Source organism: Suncus etruscus, chromosome 7, assembly GCF_024139225.1.
Source record: "Suncus etruscus isolate mSunEtr1 chromosome 7, mSunEtr1.pri.cur, whole genome shotgun sequence".
NCBI lineage: Eukaryota > Metazoa > Chordata > Mammalia > Eulipotyphla > Soricidae > Suncus > Suncus etruscus.
In genome coordinates, this window is record NC_064854.1 from 79,522,204 (window position 1) to 79,536,979 (window position 14,776).

At 40.6% G+C, this 14,776-nt stretch overlaps 1 protein-coding gene and 1 non-coding gene across 4 annotated transcripts in view; one reads left to right on the forward strand and one right to left on the reverse strand.

Annotated features, from left to right (window-relative positions):
• The window catches only part of DST (dystonin), a 541,070-nt gene that overhangs the window by 120,207 nt on the left and 406,087 nt on the right, over positions 1 to 14,776 (forward strand). The gene's annotated exons all lie outside the window — the stretch shown is intronic.
• LOC126015099 (U6 spliceosomal RNA) lies at positions 14,284 to 14,390 on the reverse strand. Its single transcript, XR_007497995.1, has one exon. It is a non-coding gene; the product is annotated as a U6 spliceosomal RNA (small nuclear RNA).

The following is a 14,776-nucleotide window of genomic DNA, read 5'->3' on the forward strand; positions in this document are numbered from 1 at the left end:
TTTACTTCCTGCCAACAGTGTATAAATCTCCTTTCTTCGTGTTTCTTGTTTGTAATTGCACAATATCTTTCCTTCTTGTTTTTTTTCCTGTCTCTGCTTTTTTGGGGATAAAGGGAGGTTGTGGGTTATATTAAGGGGTGCTGAGGAAAAAATTCAAGGCTTCAGACATGAAAAGTATGTATGCTATCACTTGAACATCATCCCTGACCCTGGTTCTTTCTTCTCTGAGTTTGTGATATGGATCATTCTCACAGGTGTGTGTGTGTGTGTGTGTGTGTGTGTGTGTGTGTGTGTGTGTGTGTGTGTGTGTATCCCCTCCCCCAACTCCCTGTTTATCCCACCTGGATGGTCAGACCCACTCACACCGGGGAGGGGTCTGTGGTTTGGAAAAAATATATATAAAAGGTGTTTCCTAGGGGAATGAGAGTAAGGCAGCAGGAAGATTGAAAGCAGCTGAAAGGGAGACAGAGATTTCCTGGAAGAGGCAGATAGCCAAAGGAGAAGCAGCAGAGAAAGGCTACTTGAAAAGTTTAGCATAGAAGCCGTGTCAGGAAATGCACATGGTGGTTAGGGCCATGAAATAAAGCTGGCTGACTCATATGAAACTTTTACTGACTGCTGAGATGCAAAGAAATTAGTTCTTCATGTTTCAATATCTATAACTTTAATAACAACTGACTTAAAATGGACTTGCAAAAAAACTTGTACAGTTTGAAAGATGTTTTAAATTTAGGAGACCTTGGTATTCTGAAATTTTTAACAGTTTTATCATCTGTTTGAGGGAGATTTTGCTCAGCACAGAGGACCAAAGAATTTAGTTTTGGAATAGTCCAGAATCAATTCTTTGTCTGTTCATTGTGGCCTGTTCTTTTTTTTTTTTTTTTTTTTTTTTTGTTTTTTGGGCCACACCTGGTGATGCTCAGGGGTTACTTCTGGCTATGAGCTCAGAAATTGTTCCTGCCTTGGGGGATCATATGGGACGTGGAGTATCGAACTGTGGTCTGTTCTAGGCTAGCGCTCGAAAGGCAGAAGAAGCCTTACCGCTTGCAACTGTGGCCTGTTCTTTGGAGTCTCAAGATGCATGCTAACATGCAAAGCAGTCTTTCCATTTTTGAATAGCTGAATTTTATATGATTTGTATTGATTCTGAGTTTATAATGTGTTTTCTGATTATTTCCATACTTCGGGCCTAATATTAAATGCAAAATAAATCTAATCCTTTGGGATACTCTGAATACATGGTGAACTCTGTGGGATTTGAGTGCCTAGAACCTGCAGCCACATTTTGAGGGTACTGAATAGCAATGATTAAGGATGTAGGCTTTGGAGCCACACAGACTCAGAAGGAAATCCCAGCTGCTCCATCTTGAACTGATAGAATGACTCCGATTACCCACAGACCAGTTACTTAATCTTCTTTTTTTCATTTTGGGTTTGGGACTACATCTGGTAGTGCTTAGGGCCTATTCCCAGTTCAGTGGTACAGTGTTTTTCCTGACATTCCTCTAAGACCAGATGGTGCCAGGTTTCTTACATGCAAAGCATATGCTTTAGTCTATTGAGCTATCTTTCTGGACTCATATCTGGTTTTGTTGTTGTTGTTATCTTTGGGCCACACCCAGTGACGCTTAGGGGTTACTCCTGGCTATGTGCTCAGAAATTGCTCCTGGCTTAGGGGGACCATATGAGACGCCAGGGATTGAACTGAGGTCCAAGGTCCATCCTGGGTCAGCTGCGTGCAAGGCAAATGCCCTGCCACTGCGCTATTTCTCCAATTCCTGTTAGTTTATTAAGTCACAATGAAGATTAAAAATAGTATAACTTACAGTGGTTACTACAGTTCCTGACTACAATTAAACTATGTATATAGTTAGAATAGCTGAAAGGAAGTGACTTATAGGATGGTCTCAGTGCTAAGAAAAAAAGTTGTGCTTTACCTAAAAATGAGGTTTTGATACTTGGTAAATCTTTCAAACTGCTGGGATTTGAAATTATGCTGAAAATAGCTTCCTTTTTGTGGCCCACTGGGATCCAAATGTATAATTTTGAGGAGCACTCTCATACAGCTTTTACTCCATACAAAAGTTGGTGTCCTGAATTCCAGTGTTCTTCTCTCACAGGCTGATGAACCAATCCCTCCACCTAGAAAGGATCCATTGACTCCTTTGAATCATATCCAGGAACCTTATGCTTCACCTTCCTCTGGTCCTCCTTTTCTCTCTAGCTCGACCTAGGTTACCTAGGTTTCTCTCAGTATTAAGGACCCTTGTAAGTCTCCCCTGAAAGGAGAAAGTGAGAGTTAGCTCAGGCTTCTTCAGCCAGTGTCCCCTGGTGTCCAGTAGAGAAACTACTAAAGGCATTTTGTTTTATTAGTGTACTTGTTCACTAGTTTTAAAAAATAAACTAAGGTGAAGCAGGTCCCCAAAGTTCAGCACAACTCATTTTGTGCACAAGACAATAAACAACTTTCTCATGTTTTCCTTCATTGCTGTACCCTACATTACTTTATTATGGTAGAAATTATTTTCCCCAAACTCTAGAATTCTAATTTTGTTAATGTTAATTCTTTACTTTTGACTTATTTTCAAACAGAAATTGTATATAAAGATTCTTCCAAACTGTATGATGTATTTTAGTTTGTTTGTATTGGGACCACATTCTGTGGTGCTCAGTGCTTATACCAGCTCTGTGTCAGAAATCACGACTTTTGGTGCTCACAGGACTTGGTGCTGGGGATGGAACCTGTATTGGCCATTGTCAAGTGTTTTGCCAATTGTCTTATCTCTTGCGATCTGTATTATGTATGTATTTTGTAAAAAAATATTAATGTTGTGGATATATACCTAATGCATATAATTTTAAGCACTATTGGCTTTTTACTTTGGTAAATTTTATTTTCTGAAATATATTAAAATATATATATTATGAAGTTAGTGCCACGGAGACAACTCCAAGAGCTGCAGTGGACTTGCTTTGCATGCAGGAAGGCTGGTTTGACCCCCTGTTCTGCATGATCCTGAAAGTACTGCCAGGAGTAAGTCCTGAGCACTGAGCTAGAAATAATCCCTGAATACTGAAGGGTACTGCACCAAACAATATATATATATAATTTATATGTATATTTAATCTATATAACTACACATAAATAACTACATATAGCTATATAATTACATAACTGATTAGACATATATAACTATCTTGTATGTATATACTGATATGTACTTAATGTATATATACTTTCATACATATATGTATATATTTATGTGTGTAGTTATTTAGCTGTGTAATATTTATACATAGTTTTACATATTATATTGGATTTTGTATTTACTAGGCTATGTATTAAGGGATAACAGTGGAGATTCTTTCATATTCTTTTCTCATAACTATGCTTAGGACAGAGGCAACCTGCTTGCCTTGTGCTTCATTGTGTATCAAGAATAGATGAAGAAATCATCTACTAGAAATTGCTTAGATGGATACTACCACAGTGTACTTGCAACACCATAGTGATACTGGGAAACTCAAATTACCAATAAAGATTATTCTTTATGTTTCCTTTGAACTCATTTTGAATATGATCAAATATATATAAAAGTTGAAAGAGTAATAACATGAGTGTATATTATTAATTTATTGACACATTTACTACCTCTCTGTATTTATTTATTTTTCCTACACCCATTGATGCTGGGCTTACTCATGGCTCTGTGCTTAAGATAACTTCTGATGGTCTTTGGAACTCACATATGGTGCTGGAGAATTGAATCTGGTCTGGCTATGTACAAGGTCAGTGCTCTACCTTCTGTACTACTATCCAGCCCACTCTGGTTTTAGATAAATAATTAAAAGTGCAAAATATATTGAGTCTCTGCAGCTTCTGTCTCCTAGCATAAGAACAGTTTCATATATAAATCAGAGTATTATAGTCACACCATAAAAGTTAATAGTATGTTAATTTAATAGGGAGCCCATGGTCCATGAATATATTTCCTTAATTTTCGTCTTTTGGGGTGACCAGAGCTTGGGTGCTGGCCTGAAAGTGCTGAGAGAGGCTCCATGTATTGTAGTTATTCCTGGCAGTACTTAGGGGACCATGCAGTATTCTCAACAGAACCAGTATTGACCATACTAAGGCAACTCTTTAACTCCTGTAATATCTGACTCTGATATTAAATAATTGACCAGAGAGATAGCATGGAGGTAAGTTGTTTGCTTTTCATGCAGAAGGATGGTGGTTCGAATCCGGCATCCCATATGGTCCCCCGAGCCTGCCAGGGGGGAGGCATAGAGCCAGGAGTAACCCCTGAGTGTTGCTGGGTGTGACCCAAAAACCAAAAATAAAATAAAATAAAATAAATAATTGACTTTACCAAATTTCTCTTTTTTAATTAATTAATTAATTAATTAATTTTGTTTTTTGGGCCACACCCGTTTGATGCTCAGGGGTTACTCCTGGCTAAGCGCTCAGAAATTGCCCCTGGCTTGGGGGACCATATGGAACGCCGGGGGATCGAATCGCGGTTTGCAGTCCTTCCTTGGCTAGTGCTTGCAAGCAGACACCTTGCCTCTAGCACCACCTCGCCGGCCCCAAATTTCCCTTTTTTAGCTAAACAAATTATACAGAATCCAGTAAAGCCTTAGGAATTTGTTATGATGCTTCTTTCTTTTAAAATTTAGAAAACGACCTGAATTTGGGGCATTCCCTGACATTGACCTTTTTCAGTTTTACAGATGGTGGTGGTTAAGGGCTACTACTCACAATCCAATACTCAGTCCAGTGTTCCCACTTTGCTCTGGAACCAAATTGGAGCGTCTAAGTACAAAGCAGTTCCTTGAGTTATCTCCCGCTTGTTGAGCTGTCTCACAAGCCAGGTTGGCCCAACAGTTGATCTTTTGAAGTCTTAGAACAATTTTTTAATGAAAAAAATTAAAATTAGAACATTTTTTAATTTAAAAAATTTTAAAGAAAATGCATCACATAGTTGATATCATTGATCATTATTTATTTGTTTTCAGATAACCAAAAGCAAAGTTATTAAAAAATAGAAATAAAAAATAAAAGTGAATAGAAGGAAAAAGAAAGAAAAATGAAAAAGTACAGTAGCAAGCATACTTGTGAAAATTATTGTATCAGCAATGAAATAATTAATAAAATGGCAGAAAGTTTAGTAAGCTCTTGTTAGCTGTCCATCTGTTAAATTGTGCTTCTTTAGGGATAATAGCAGCAAATAAGTGAAGTTGTCCAGAAATTCAAAGCACTGCTACTGATATTTTGACTTTTAGGGGCATGTACTCAGCTGCCAGGTCTCCCAATAAAAGGAAGACACTGGCGGGGAGGGTGTCAGTACTTGTTCTAAAGATCCCTGGTGATATCAGCCCCCAAACTGGTATACCTGAACTGTGGTCAGATCTGAGTCCCTGAAGGGAATCACAGAGGGCTAGTGAGGAGGCAGGCTATCAGAGAAAAGATGATTCTGGTCATGGAGGTAGCAAGCATGGCTTGGGTAGGGTGGGGCTTGGCCTGCCCTCCTCTCCTGAAATGGCCAATTTTCTGCTATGTGGGCCAGTGTAGCCAAGATCTTTCATGGATCAGTTTACATCTTGTTCAAGAAAAGAGTGAGTCTATGGAACTGGCCTGTTAGAATAGTAGTCTTATAAAATGCTCCACAGTCTAATAATTAGATATCATCTCAAGCCACAAGACTGGCACACATCACAAAGAACAAAAACAACCTGTGCTGGCATGGATGTGGTGAGAAAGGACCAGTCATTCACTGCTGGTGGTAATGCCATCTAGTCCAGCATTTCTGGAAAGCAATATTGATACTCCTCAAAAAACTGGAAATTGAATTCCCATATGAACCAGCAATACCACTCATAGGGATATACCATAGGAATACAAAAACACAATATAAAAATGTTCTCTGCACTCCTATATTCATTACAGTGCTATTTAAAATAGCCAGAATCAGGAAACAAGCCAGATGCCCAACAACAGATGAATGGCTAAAAAAACTGTGGTAAATCTACACAATAGAGTAGTATATAGCTGTTAGGAAAAATGAAGTCATAAAATTTGCCTATACATAGATGGGCATGCAGACTATCATGCTGAGTGAAATGAGTCAGAGGTAGAGAGATAGACACAGAATAGTCTGATTCATCTGTGGGATTTAAGAAAATAGAAGATTGGACTCTGCTGGGCTTCTTAAGCACGGCAGCCATTTTGAGGCTTCCCCCTGCTTGCTGGAGTCTGGGAACTTTGATCATCGCTGGCATCCATCCCCTTAGGGCTCACTCCTTCTGAGGTGGGTCTTTGCGCCACAAGGGATAAAAGCAGAGGGGCACAGCCACTCCGCTTCACGGCCACGCACTCCATCTAGCCAGTGAATACCACCACAACACGTAGAAAAACCCACAATACAAGTGTGACAATGGGGAAACTACTCAGACCAAGATCAGGCATAGAGAATGAAGATGGCAACTCTGATGACACGACAACAGCCAACCACCTAGTTAGTCTTTCAGATATGGAGTTCAGAGAAGAAATATGGAGGATGTTCACAGAACTCAAAGAAAATATAGAACAGAACACTAGTAAGAATAAAGAAAATATGAAGATAAAAATCCGAAAATTCCAAACTGAAATATCAGGTCAAATAACAGGTTTGAAAAACTCAGTAGACGAATTGAAAGACTAATAAACTCTCCCACAGGGTAACAGCAGCTGAGGATAGAATTAGTGGGCTAGTTTCCCCCTAGCCTGGGGAGTGCTGGGAGGTTTGGCAGGCCCCATAGCCTACCCCCTCTTTTTCTCCTGGACTCCAGGCCCGACCTGGGTGCCTGCTCAGGTGGCCAGAAGTAGGTTCAGGTGGACTCTTAGTGGTCCTCAGGCTTCCCCCCTCCCTCCGTACTCCAGGGGGGAGGTGCATGGGGAGGAGGGTGGGCAGACATCTGGCTTCTGGTTTCCTCCTTGATTCTGGAGACCAGCTCTTGCCAGGTATGGGGTTTGGAGAGGCACCATACCGGAGCCTTTCTCCCTGGCCTGGGGAGTTCTGGGAGGCTCAGCAGGCCCCCAGCCATCCTTGTCTTTTTTCCCTGACTCCAGGCCTTCCCTGGGTGCCAGCTCAGATGGCCAGAAGTGGGTTCAGGTGAACTCTTAGTGGTCCTCAGGCTTCCCCCCTCCCTCCGTACTCTAGGGGGTAGGTGCATGGGGAGGAGGGCGGGCAGACATCTGGCCTCTGGTTTCCTCCTTGATCCTGGATACCAGCTCTTGCCAGGTATGGGGTTTGGGGAGGCACCATACCGGAGCCCTTCTTTCTGGCCTGGGGAGTGCTGGGAGGCTTGGCAGGCCCCCAGTGTCCTTGTCTTTTTTCCCTGACTCCAGGCCTTCCCTGGGTGCCAGCTCAGATGGCCAGAAGTGGGTTCAGGTGGACTCTTAGTGGTCCTCAGGCTTCCCCCCTCCCTTTGTACTCCAGGGGGGAGGTGCATGGGGAGTAGGGCAGACAGACATCTGGCTTCCGGTTTCCTCCTTGATTCTAGAGACCAGCTCTTCCAGGTATGGGGTTTGGGGAGGCCCCATACCAGAGCCCTTCTCCCTGGCCTGGGGAGTGCTGGGAGGCTTGGCAGGCCCCCAGCCATGCTTGTCTTTTTTCCCTGACTCCAGGCCTTCCCTGGGTGCCAGCTCAGATGGCCAGAAGTGGGTTCAGGTGGACTCTTAGTGGTCCTCAGGCTTCCCCCTCCCTCTGTACTCCAGGGGGGAGGTGCATGGGGAGGAGGGCGGGCAGACATCTGGCTTCTGGTTTCCTCCTTGATCCTGGATACCAGCTCTTGCCAGGTATGGGGTTTGGGGAGACCCCATACCGGAGCCCTTCTTCCTAGCCTGGGGAGTGCTGGGAGGTTTGGCAGGCCCTGAGCTGTCCTTGTCTTTTTCCCCTGACTCCAGGTCTTCCCTGGGTGCCAGCTCAGATGGCCAGAAGTGGGTTCAGGTGGACTCTTAGTGGTCCTCAGTCTTCCCCCCTACCTCTCCCTACACTAATGGAAATGCGCTTTGGGAGGATGGCGGGCCGTTTTAGTAGTGGTTTATGTTGGGACAGTCACTGGAATTTTTTTCTCCTTGTTTTCCTATTGGTAGTATTGTATGCATATATTTTATATATCCATAACATCCATCTTGTATTGTGCCCTACAAATCTCATTTCTAATATTTTACTGCCTTAGTCCCAACATTTATTTCCTCCCATCTTCTCATGTAGGTGCAGCTCATGACATGAAGCTCACCACATAGAGTGATAAGTGCAGTTAGAGAAATAACTACACTGAAAACTATCATAACAATGTGAATGAATGAGGGAAAAAGAAAGCCTGTCTTGAGTACAGGTGTGGGTGGGGTGGGGAGTAGATAGATCTGGAAAATTGGTGGTGGGAATCCTGCACTGGTGAAGGGGGGTATTCTTTACATGACTGTAATCATACAACTACAATTATATTTGTAATCACGGTGTTTAAATAAAGATAATTTATAAAAAAAAGAATTAGTGGGCTAGAAGATGAGATATAACAACTTCATACAGCAGAAGAGATTGGAAAAAATCCTTAAAGCAAATGATCAGACAATGGAAAAATTACTCAAAGAATATGAAGAGATGAAAATAGAAGTCTTTGATAAGCTCAACAGAATCAACTTAAGAATCATTGGAGTCCCAGAAACCCAAGAAGAACATCATCACAGAGAAACATGTGACCAAATCCTGCATGCCCAAAGAGTACCAGCTAAACGAGACCACAGGAAAAACACCCCAAGACACATCTTAGTCACAATGATGAATCCACAAATAGAGACAGAATACTGAAATCAGCAAGATCAAAAGGGAAATTACATTCAAGGGAGCATCCTTGAAATTTACAGCAGACCTGTCACCAGAAACACTCAAGGCCAGAAGATAGTGGTGGAATATAGTGACAAAACTCAATGAAATAAATGCTTTGCCTAGAATACTGCACCCAGCAAAACTCACTTTCAGGTTGGAAGGAAGTATACATAGCTACACAGATAGACAACAGCTAAGAAACTTTACAGACTCAAAACCAGCCTTAAAAGAAAAACTACAAGGTCTAATTTAAGACAAGACAGACCAACAAACACACCAAACTTCAACTCAAAGATGGCACTAAATCCCATGAAAGTTATCTCTCTTACCTGGAAGAAATGAATAAATTCTTGGACTCTTATAATCTTCCATGGTTGAAGGAAGAGGCTGTAGCATATCTAAACACCCCCATCACTATTGATTAAATTAAAACGGTAATCAAATGTCTGCCCAAAAACAAAAGCCCAGGCCCAGATGGATTCATTAATGAATTCTTTCAAACTTTCCAAGAGGAACTACTACCAATCCTGGCAAGACTCTTTCATGAAATTGAACAAACAGAAACACTTCCAAATAGCTTTTATGAAGCCAACATCACCTCGATACCTAAACCAGACAGAGATGCTACGAAAAAAGAAAATTACAGACCAATATCGCTGATGAATACAGATGCAAAGATCCTCACCAAAATCCTGGCAAATAGGATTCAATGCCTCATTAAGAAGATCATCCACTACGATCAAGTAGGTTTCATCCCAGGAATGCAAGGATGGTTTAACATCTGTAAATCTATCAACATAATACACAACATCAACAACAAGAAAAATAAAAACCACATGATCATATCAATAGATGCAGAGAAAGCATTTGATAAGGTCCAACACCCATTCTTGATCAAAACTCTCAGCAAGATGAGAATGGAAAGAACCTTTCTCAATATAGTTAAGGCCATCTACCACAAGCAAGTGGCAAATATTATTCTCATTGGAGAAAAACTAAAAGCCTTCCCTCTAAATTCTGGCATAAGACAAGGCTGTCCTCTCTCACCACTCCTATTCAACATAGCACTGGAAGTACTCGCTATAGCGATTAGGCAAGAAAAAGATATCAAGGGAATCCAGATAGGAAAGGAAGAAGACTCATATAGCAAAGTGGCAGGCTACAAAATTAATACACAAAAATCAATGGCCTTTCTATACACCAATAGTAATAAGGAAGAAATGGACATTAAGAAAACAATCCCATTCACAATAGTGCCACACAAACTCAAATATCTTGGAATCACCTTGACTAAAAATGTGAAGGATCTATACCAAAAAAACTATAAAACTCTGCTCCAAGAAATAAGAGAGGACACACAGAAATAGAAACACATACCCTGCTCATGGACTGGCAGGATTAACATCATCAAAATGGGAATAATCCCCAAGGCATTATACAGATTTAATGCTATCCCTCTAAAGATACCCATGACATTCTTCAAAGAAGTGGATCAGACACTTTTGAAATTCGTTTGGAACAATAAACACCCTAGAATAGCTAAAGCAATCATTCGGAAAAAGAATATGGGAGGAATTACTTTCCCCAACTTTAAACTTTACTACAAAGCAATAGTTATCAAAACAGCATGGTATTGGAATAAGGACAGGCCCTCAGATCAGTGGAATAGGCTTGAATACTCAGAAAATGTTCTCCAGACATACAATCACCTAATTTTTGATAAAGGAGCAAGAAATCCTAAATGGAGCAAAGAAAGCCTCTTCAACAAGTGGTGTTGGCACAACTGGCTAGCCACTTGCAAAAAATTGAACTTAGACCCCCAGCTAACATCATGTACAAAGGTAAAATCCAAATGGATTAAAGACCTCGATATCAGACCCCAAACCATCAGATATATAGAACAACACATAGGCAAAACACTCCGGGACATTGAGACTACAGGCATATTCAAGGAGGAAACTGCACTCTCCAAGCAAGTGAAAGCAGAGATTAACAGATGGGACTATATTAAGCTGAGAAGCTTCTGCACCTTAAAGGAAATAGCACCCAGGATACAAGAGCCACCCACTGAGTGGGAGGAACTATTCACCCAATACCCATCAGATAAGGGGCTAATCTCCAAAATATACAAGGCACTGACAGAACTTTACAAGAAAAAACCATCTAATCCCATCAAAAAATGGGGAGAAGAAATGAACAGACACTTTGACAAAGAAGAAATACAAATGGCCAAAAGACACATGAAAAAATGCTCCACATCACTAATCATCAGGGAGATGCAAATCAAAGCAACGATGAGATACCACCTCACATCACAGAGAATGGCACACATCACAAAGAATGAGAATAAACAGTGTTGGCGGGGATGTGGAGAGAAAGGAACTCTTATCCACTGCTGGTGGGAATGCCGTCTAGTTCAACCTTTATGGAAAGCGATATGGAGATTCCTCCAAAAACTGGAAATCGAGCTCCCATACGATCCAGCTATACCACTCCTAGGAATATACCCTAGGAACACAAAAATACAATACAAAAACCCCTTCCTTACACCTATATTCATTGCAGTACTGTTTACCATAGCAAGACTCTGGAAGCAACCAAGATGCCCTTCAACAGATGAAACCAGATAGAAATACTGCCAAAAAAAGAATATTATAGACCAATATCCATGATGAACACAGATGCAAGGATTCTGAACAAAATCCTTGCAAAAAGGATCCAATGCCTCATCAAGAAGATCATTCACTATGACCAAGTAGGCTACATCCCAGGAATGCAAGGATGGTTTAACATCCATAAATCTAGCAACATCAATAACAAGAAAAATAAAAATCACATGGTCATATCAAGATGCAGAGAAAGCATTTGATAAGGTCCAACACCCATTCTTGATCAAAACTCTCAGCAAGATGGGAATGAAGGGAACCTTTCTCAGTATAGTTAAGGCCATCTACCACAAGCCAATGGCAAATATTATCCTCAATGGAGAAAAACTAAAAGCCTTTCCTCTAAATTATTGTACAAGACAAGGCTGTCCTCTCTCACCACTCATATCAACATAGTAGTGGAAGTACTTTTTATAGTGATTAGGCAAGAAAAAGATATCAAGGGAATCCTGTCAGGAAAGGAAGAATTCAAGCTCTCACTGTTTACAGATGACATAATACTCTACTTAAAAAACCCTAAAGACGATACCAAAAAAGTTTCTAGAAACAATAGATTCATATAGCAATATGGCAGGCTATAAAATTAACACACAAAAATTTATGGACTTTTCATACACCAATAATCATAGGGAAGAAATGGACATTAAGAATACAACCCCATTCACATTAGTGCCACACAGACTCAAATATCTTGGAGTCAACCTGACTAAAGATGTGAAGGATCTATACAAAGAAAACTTATAAACACTGCTCTAAGAAATAAGAGAGGACATGTGGAAATGGAAACACATACCCTGCTCATGGATAGGCAGGATCCACATCATTAAAATGGCAATACTCAGGGCCGGAGAGATAGCATGGAGGTAAAGTGTTTGCCTCGCATGCAGAAGGTCAGTGGTTCAAATCCCGGCATCCCATATGGTTCGTTGAACTTGCCAGGAGTGATTTCTGAGCGTAGAACCAGGAGTAACCCCTGAGCGCTGTTGGGTGTGACCCAAAAAACCAAAAAAAAAATAAAAAAAGCAAAAAAAGCAAAAAATGGCAATATCCCAAAAGCATTGTATGGATTTAACGTGATTCCTCTAAAGATACCCATGAAATTCTTCAAAGAAGTGGATTAAACACTGCTGAAATTCATTTGGAATAATAAACACCCTCGAATAGCTAAAGCACTCCTTGGGAAAAGGAATATGGGAGGCATTATTTTTCCCAATTTTAAGCTGTATTACAAAGCAAGAGTTATCAAAACAGTATGGTATTGGAATAAAGACAGACCCTCAGATCAGTGGAGTAGGCTTGAGTACTCAGAGAATGTTCCCCAGAATACAACCACCTAGTTTTTGATAAAGGAGCAAAAAATTCTCAATGGAGCAAGGAAATCCTCTTCAACAAGTGGTGTTTGCACAACTCATTAGCCACTTGCAAAATACCGAACTCAGACCCCCACTTAACACCATATATGAAGGTAAAATTCAAATGGATTGCAGACCTTGATATCAGATCTGAAATCATAAGGTATATAGAACAACATGTAGGTAAAACACTCCATGACATTGAAACTAAAGGCATCTTTAAGGAGGAAACAGCACCCTCCAAACAAGTGGAAGCAGAGATAAATAGATGGGACTATATTAAGCTGAGAAGCTTCTGCACCTCAAAGTATATAGTGCCCAGAATAGAAAAGCCACTCACTGAGTGGGAGAAATTATTCATCCAATACCCATCAGATAAAGGACTAATATCCAAAATATACAAGGTACTGACAGTACTTTATGAGAAAAAAAAAACATCAAAAAATGGGGAGAAGAAATGAACAGACACTTTGTAAAAAAAGAAATGCAAATGGCCAAAAGGCACATGTAAAGATGTTCCACATCACTAATCATCAGGGAGATGCAAATCAAAACTTTCAAAACAACTATGAGGTACCATCTCATGCCACAGAGATTGGCATACATCACAAAGAAGGAAAACAAGAAGTGCTGGCAGGGATGTGGAGAGAAAGGAACTCATCCACTGCTAGTGGGAATGCTGTCTAGTCCAACCTTTATGGAAAGCAATATGGATATTCCTCCAAAAACTGGAAATTGAGATCCCATACGACCCAGCTATACCACTCCTAGGAATATACCCTAGGAACACAAAAATACAATACAAAAATCCCTTCCTTATACCTATATTCATTGCAGCACTATTTACCATAGCAAGACTCTGGAAACAACCAAGATGCCCTTCAACAGATGAATGGCTAAAGAAACTGTGGTACATATACATAATGGAATATTATGCAACTGTCAGGAGAGATGAAGTCATGAAATTTTCCTATACATGGGTGTACATGGAATCTATTATGCTGAGTGAAATAAGTCAGAGAGAGAGAGAGAGAGAGAGAGAGAGAGAGAGAGAGAGAGAGAGAGAGAGAGACGCAGAATGGTCTCACTCATCTATGGGCTTTAAGAAAAATGAAAAACATTCTTGCAATAATTTTCAGAGACAAAAGAGATGAGGGCTGGAAGATGCAGCTCACAACAATGAAGCTCACCACAAAGAGTGATGAGTGCTGTTAAAGAAATAACTACATTGAGAACTTTCCTAACAGTGTGAATGAATGAGGAAAGTAGAAAGCCTGTCTTGAGTACAGGTGTGGGTGGGGTGGGGAGGAGGGAGATTTGGGACATTAGTGGTGGGAATGTTGCATTGGTGAAAAGGGATGTTCCTTACATGACTGTATTCTTTTTTTTTTTTTAAATATGGAACGCTTCACGAATTTGCGTGTCATCCTTGCGCAGGGGCCATGCTAATCTTCTCTGTGTCGTTCCAATTTTAGTATATATGCTGCCGAAGCGAGCACGACTGTATTCTTATAACTACAATCATATTTGTAATCACGATGTTTAAATAAAGATTAAAAATAAATTTTAAAAAAGAAAAAAAATCAAAGATTGTATGGTAATATATAGAGACAATGGGGATGAGGGCTGGAAGGACACCCCATGATATGAAACTTAGCATAGAGTGGTGAGCGCGGATAGAGAAATAACTGCACTATCAATTACCATGACAATGATAGAAGAGAGAGAGAGAGTGTGTGAGTGAGTGAAAGAGAGAGAGAGAGAGAGAGAGAGAGAGAGAGAGAGAGAGAGAGAGAGAGAGAGAGAGAGAGAGAGAGAAATAAAATGCCTGTCTCAAAGACAGATAGGAGGTGGGGAAGAGGGGAAAAGGGGAACATTGGTGGTG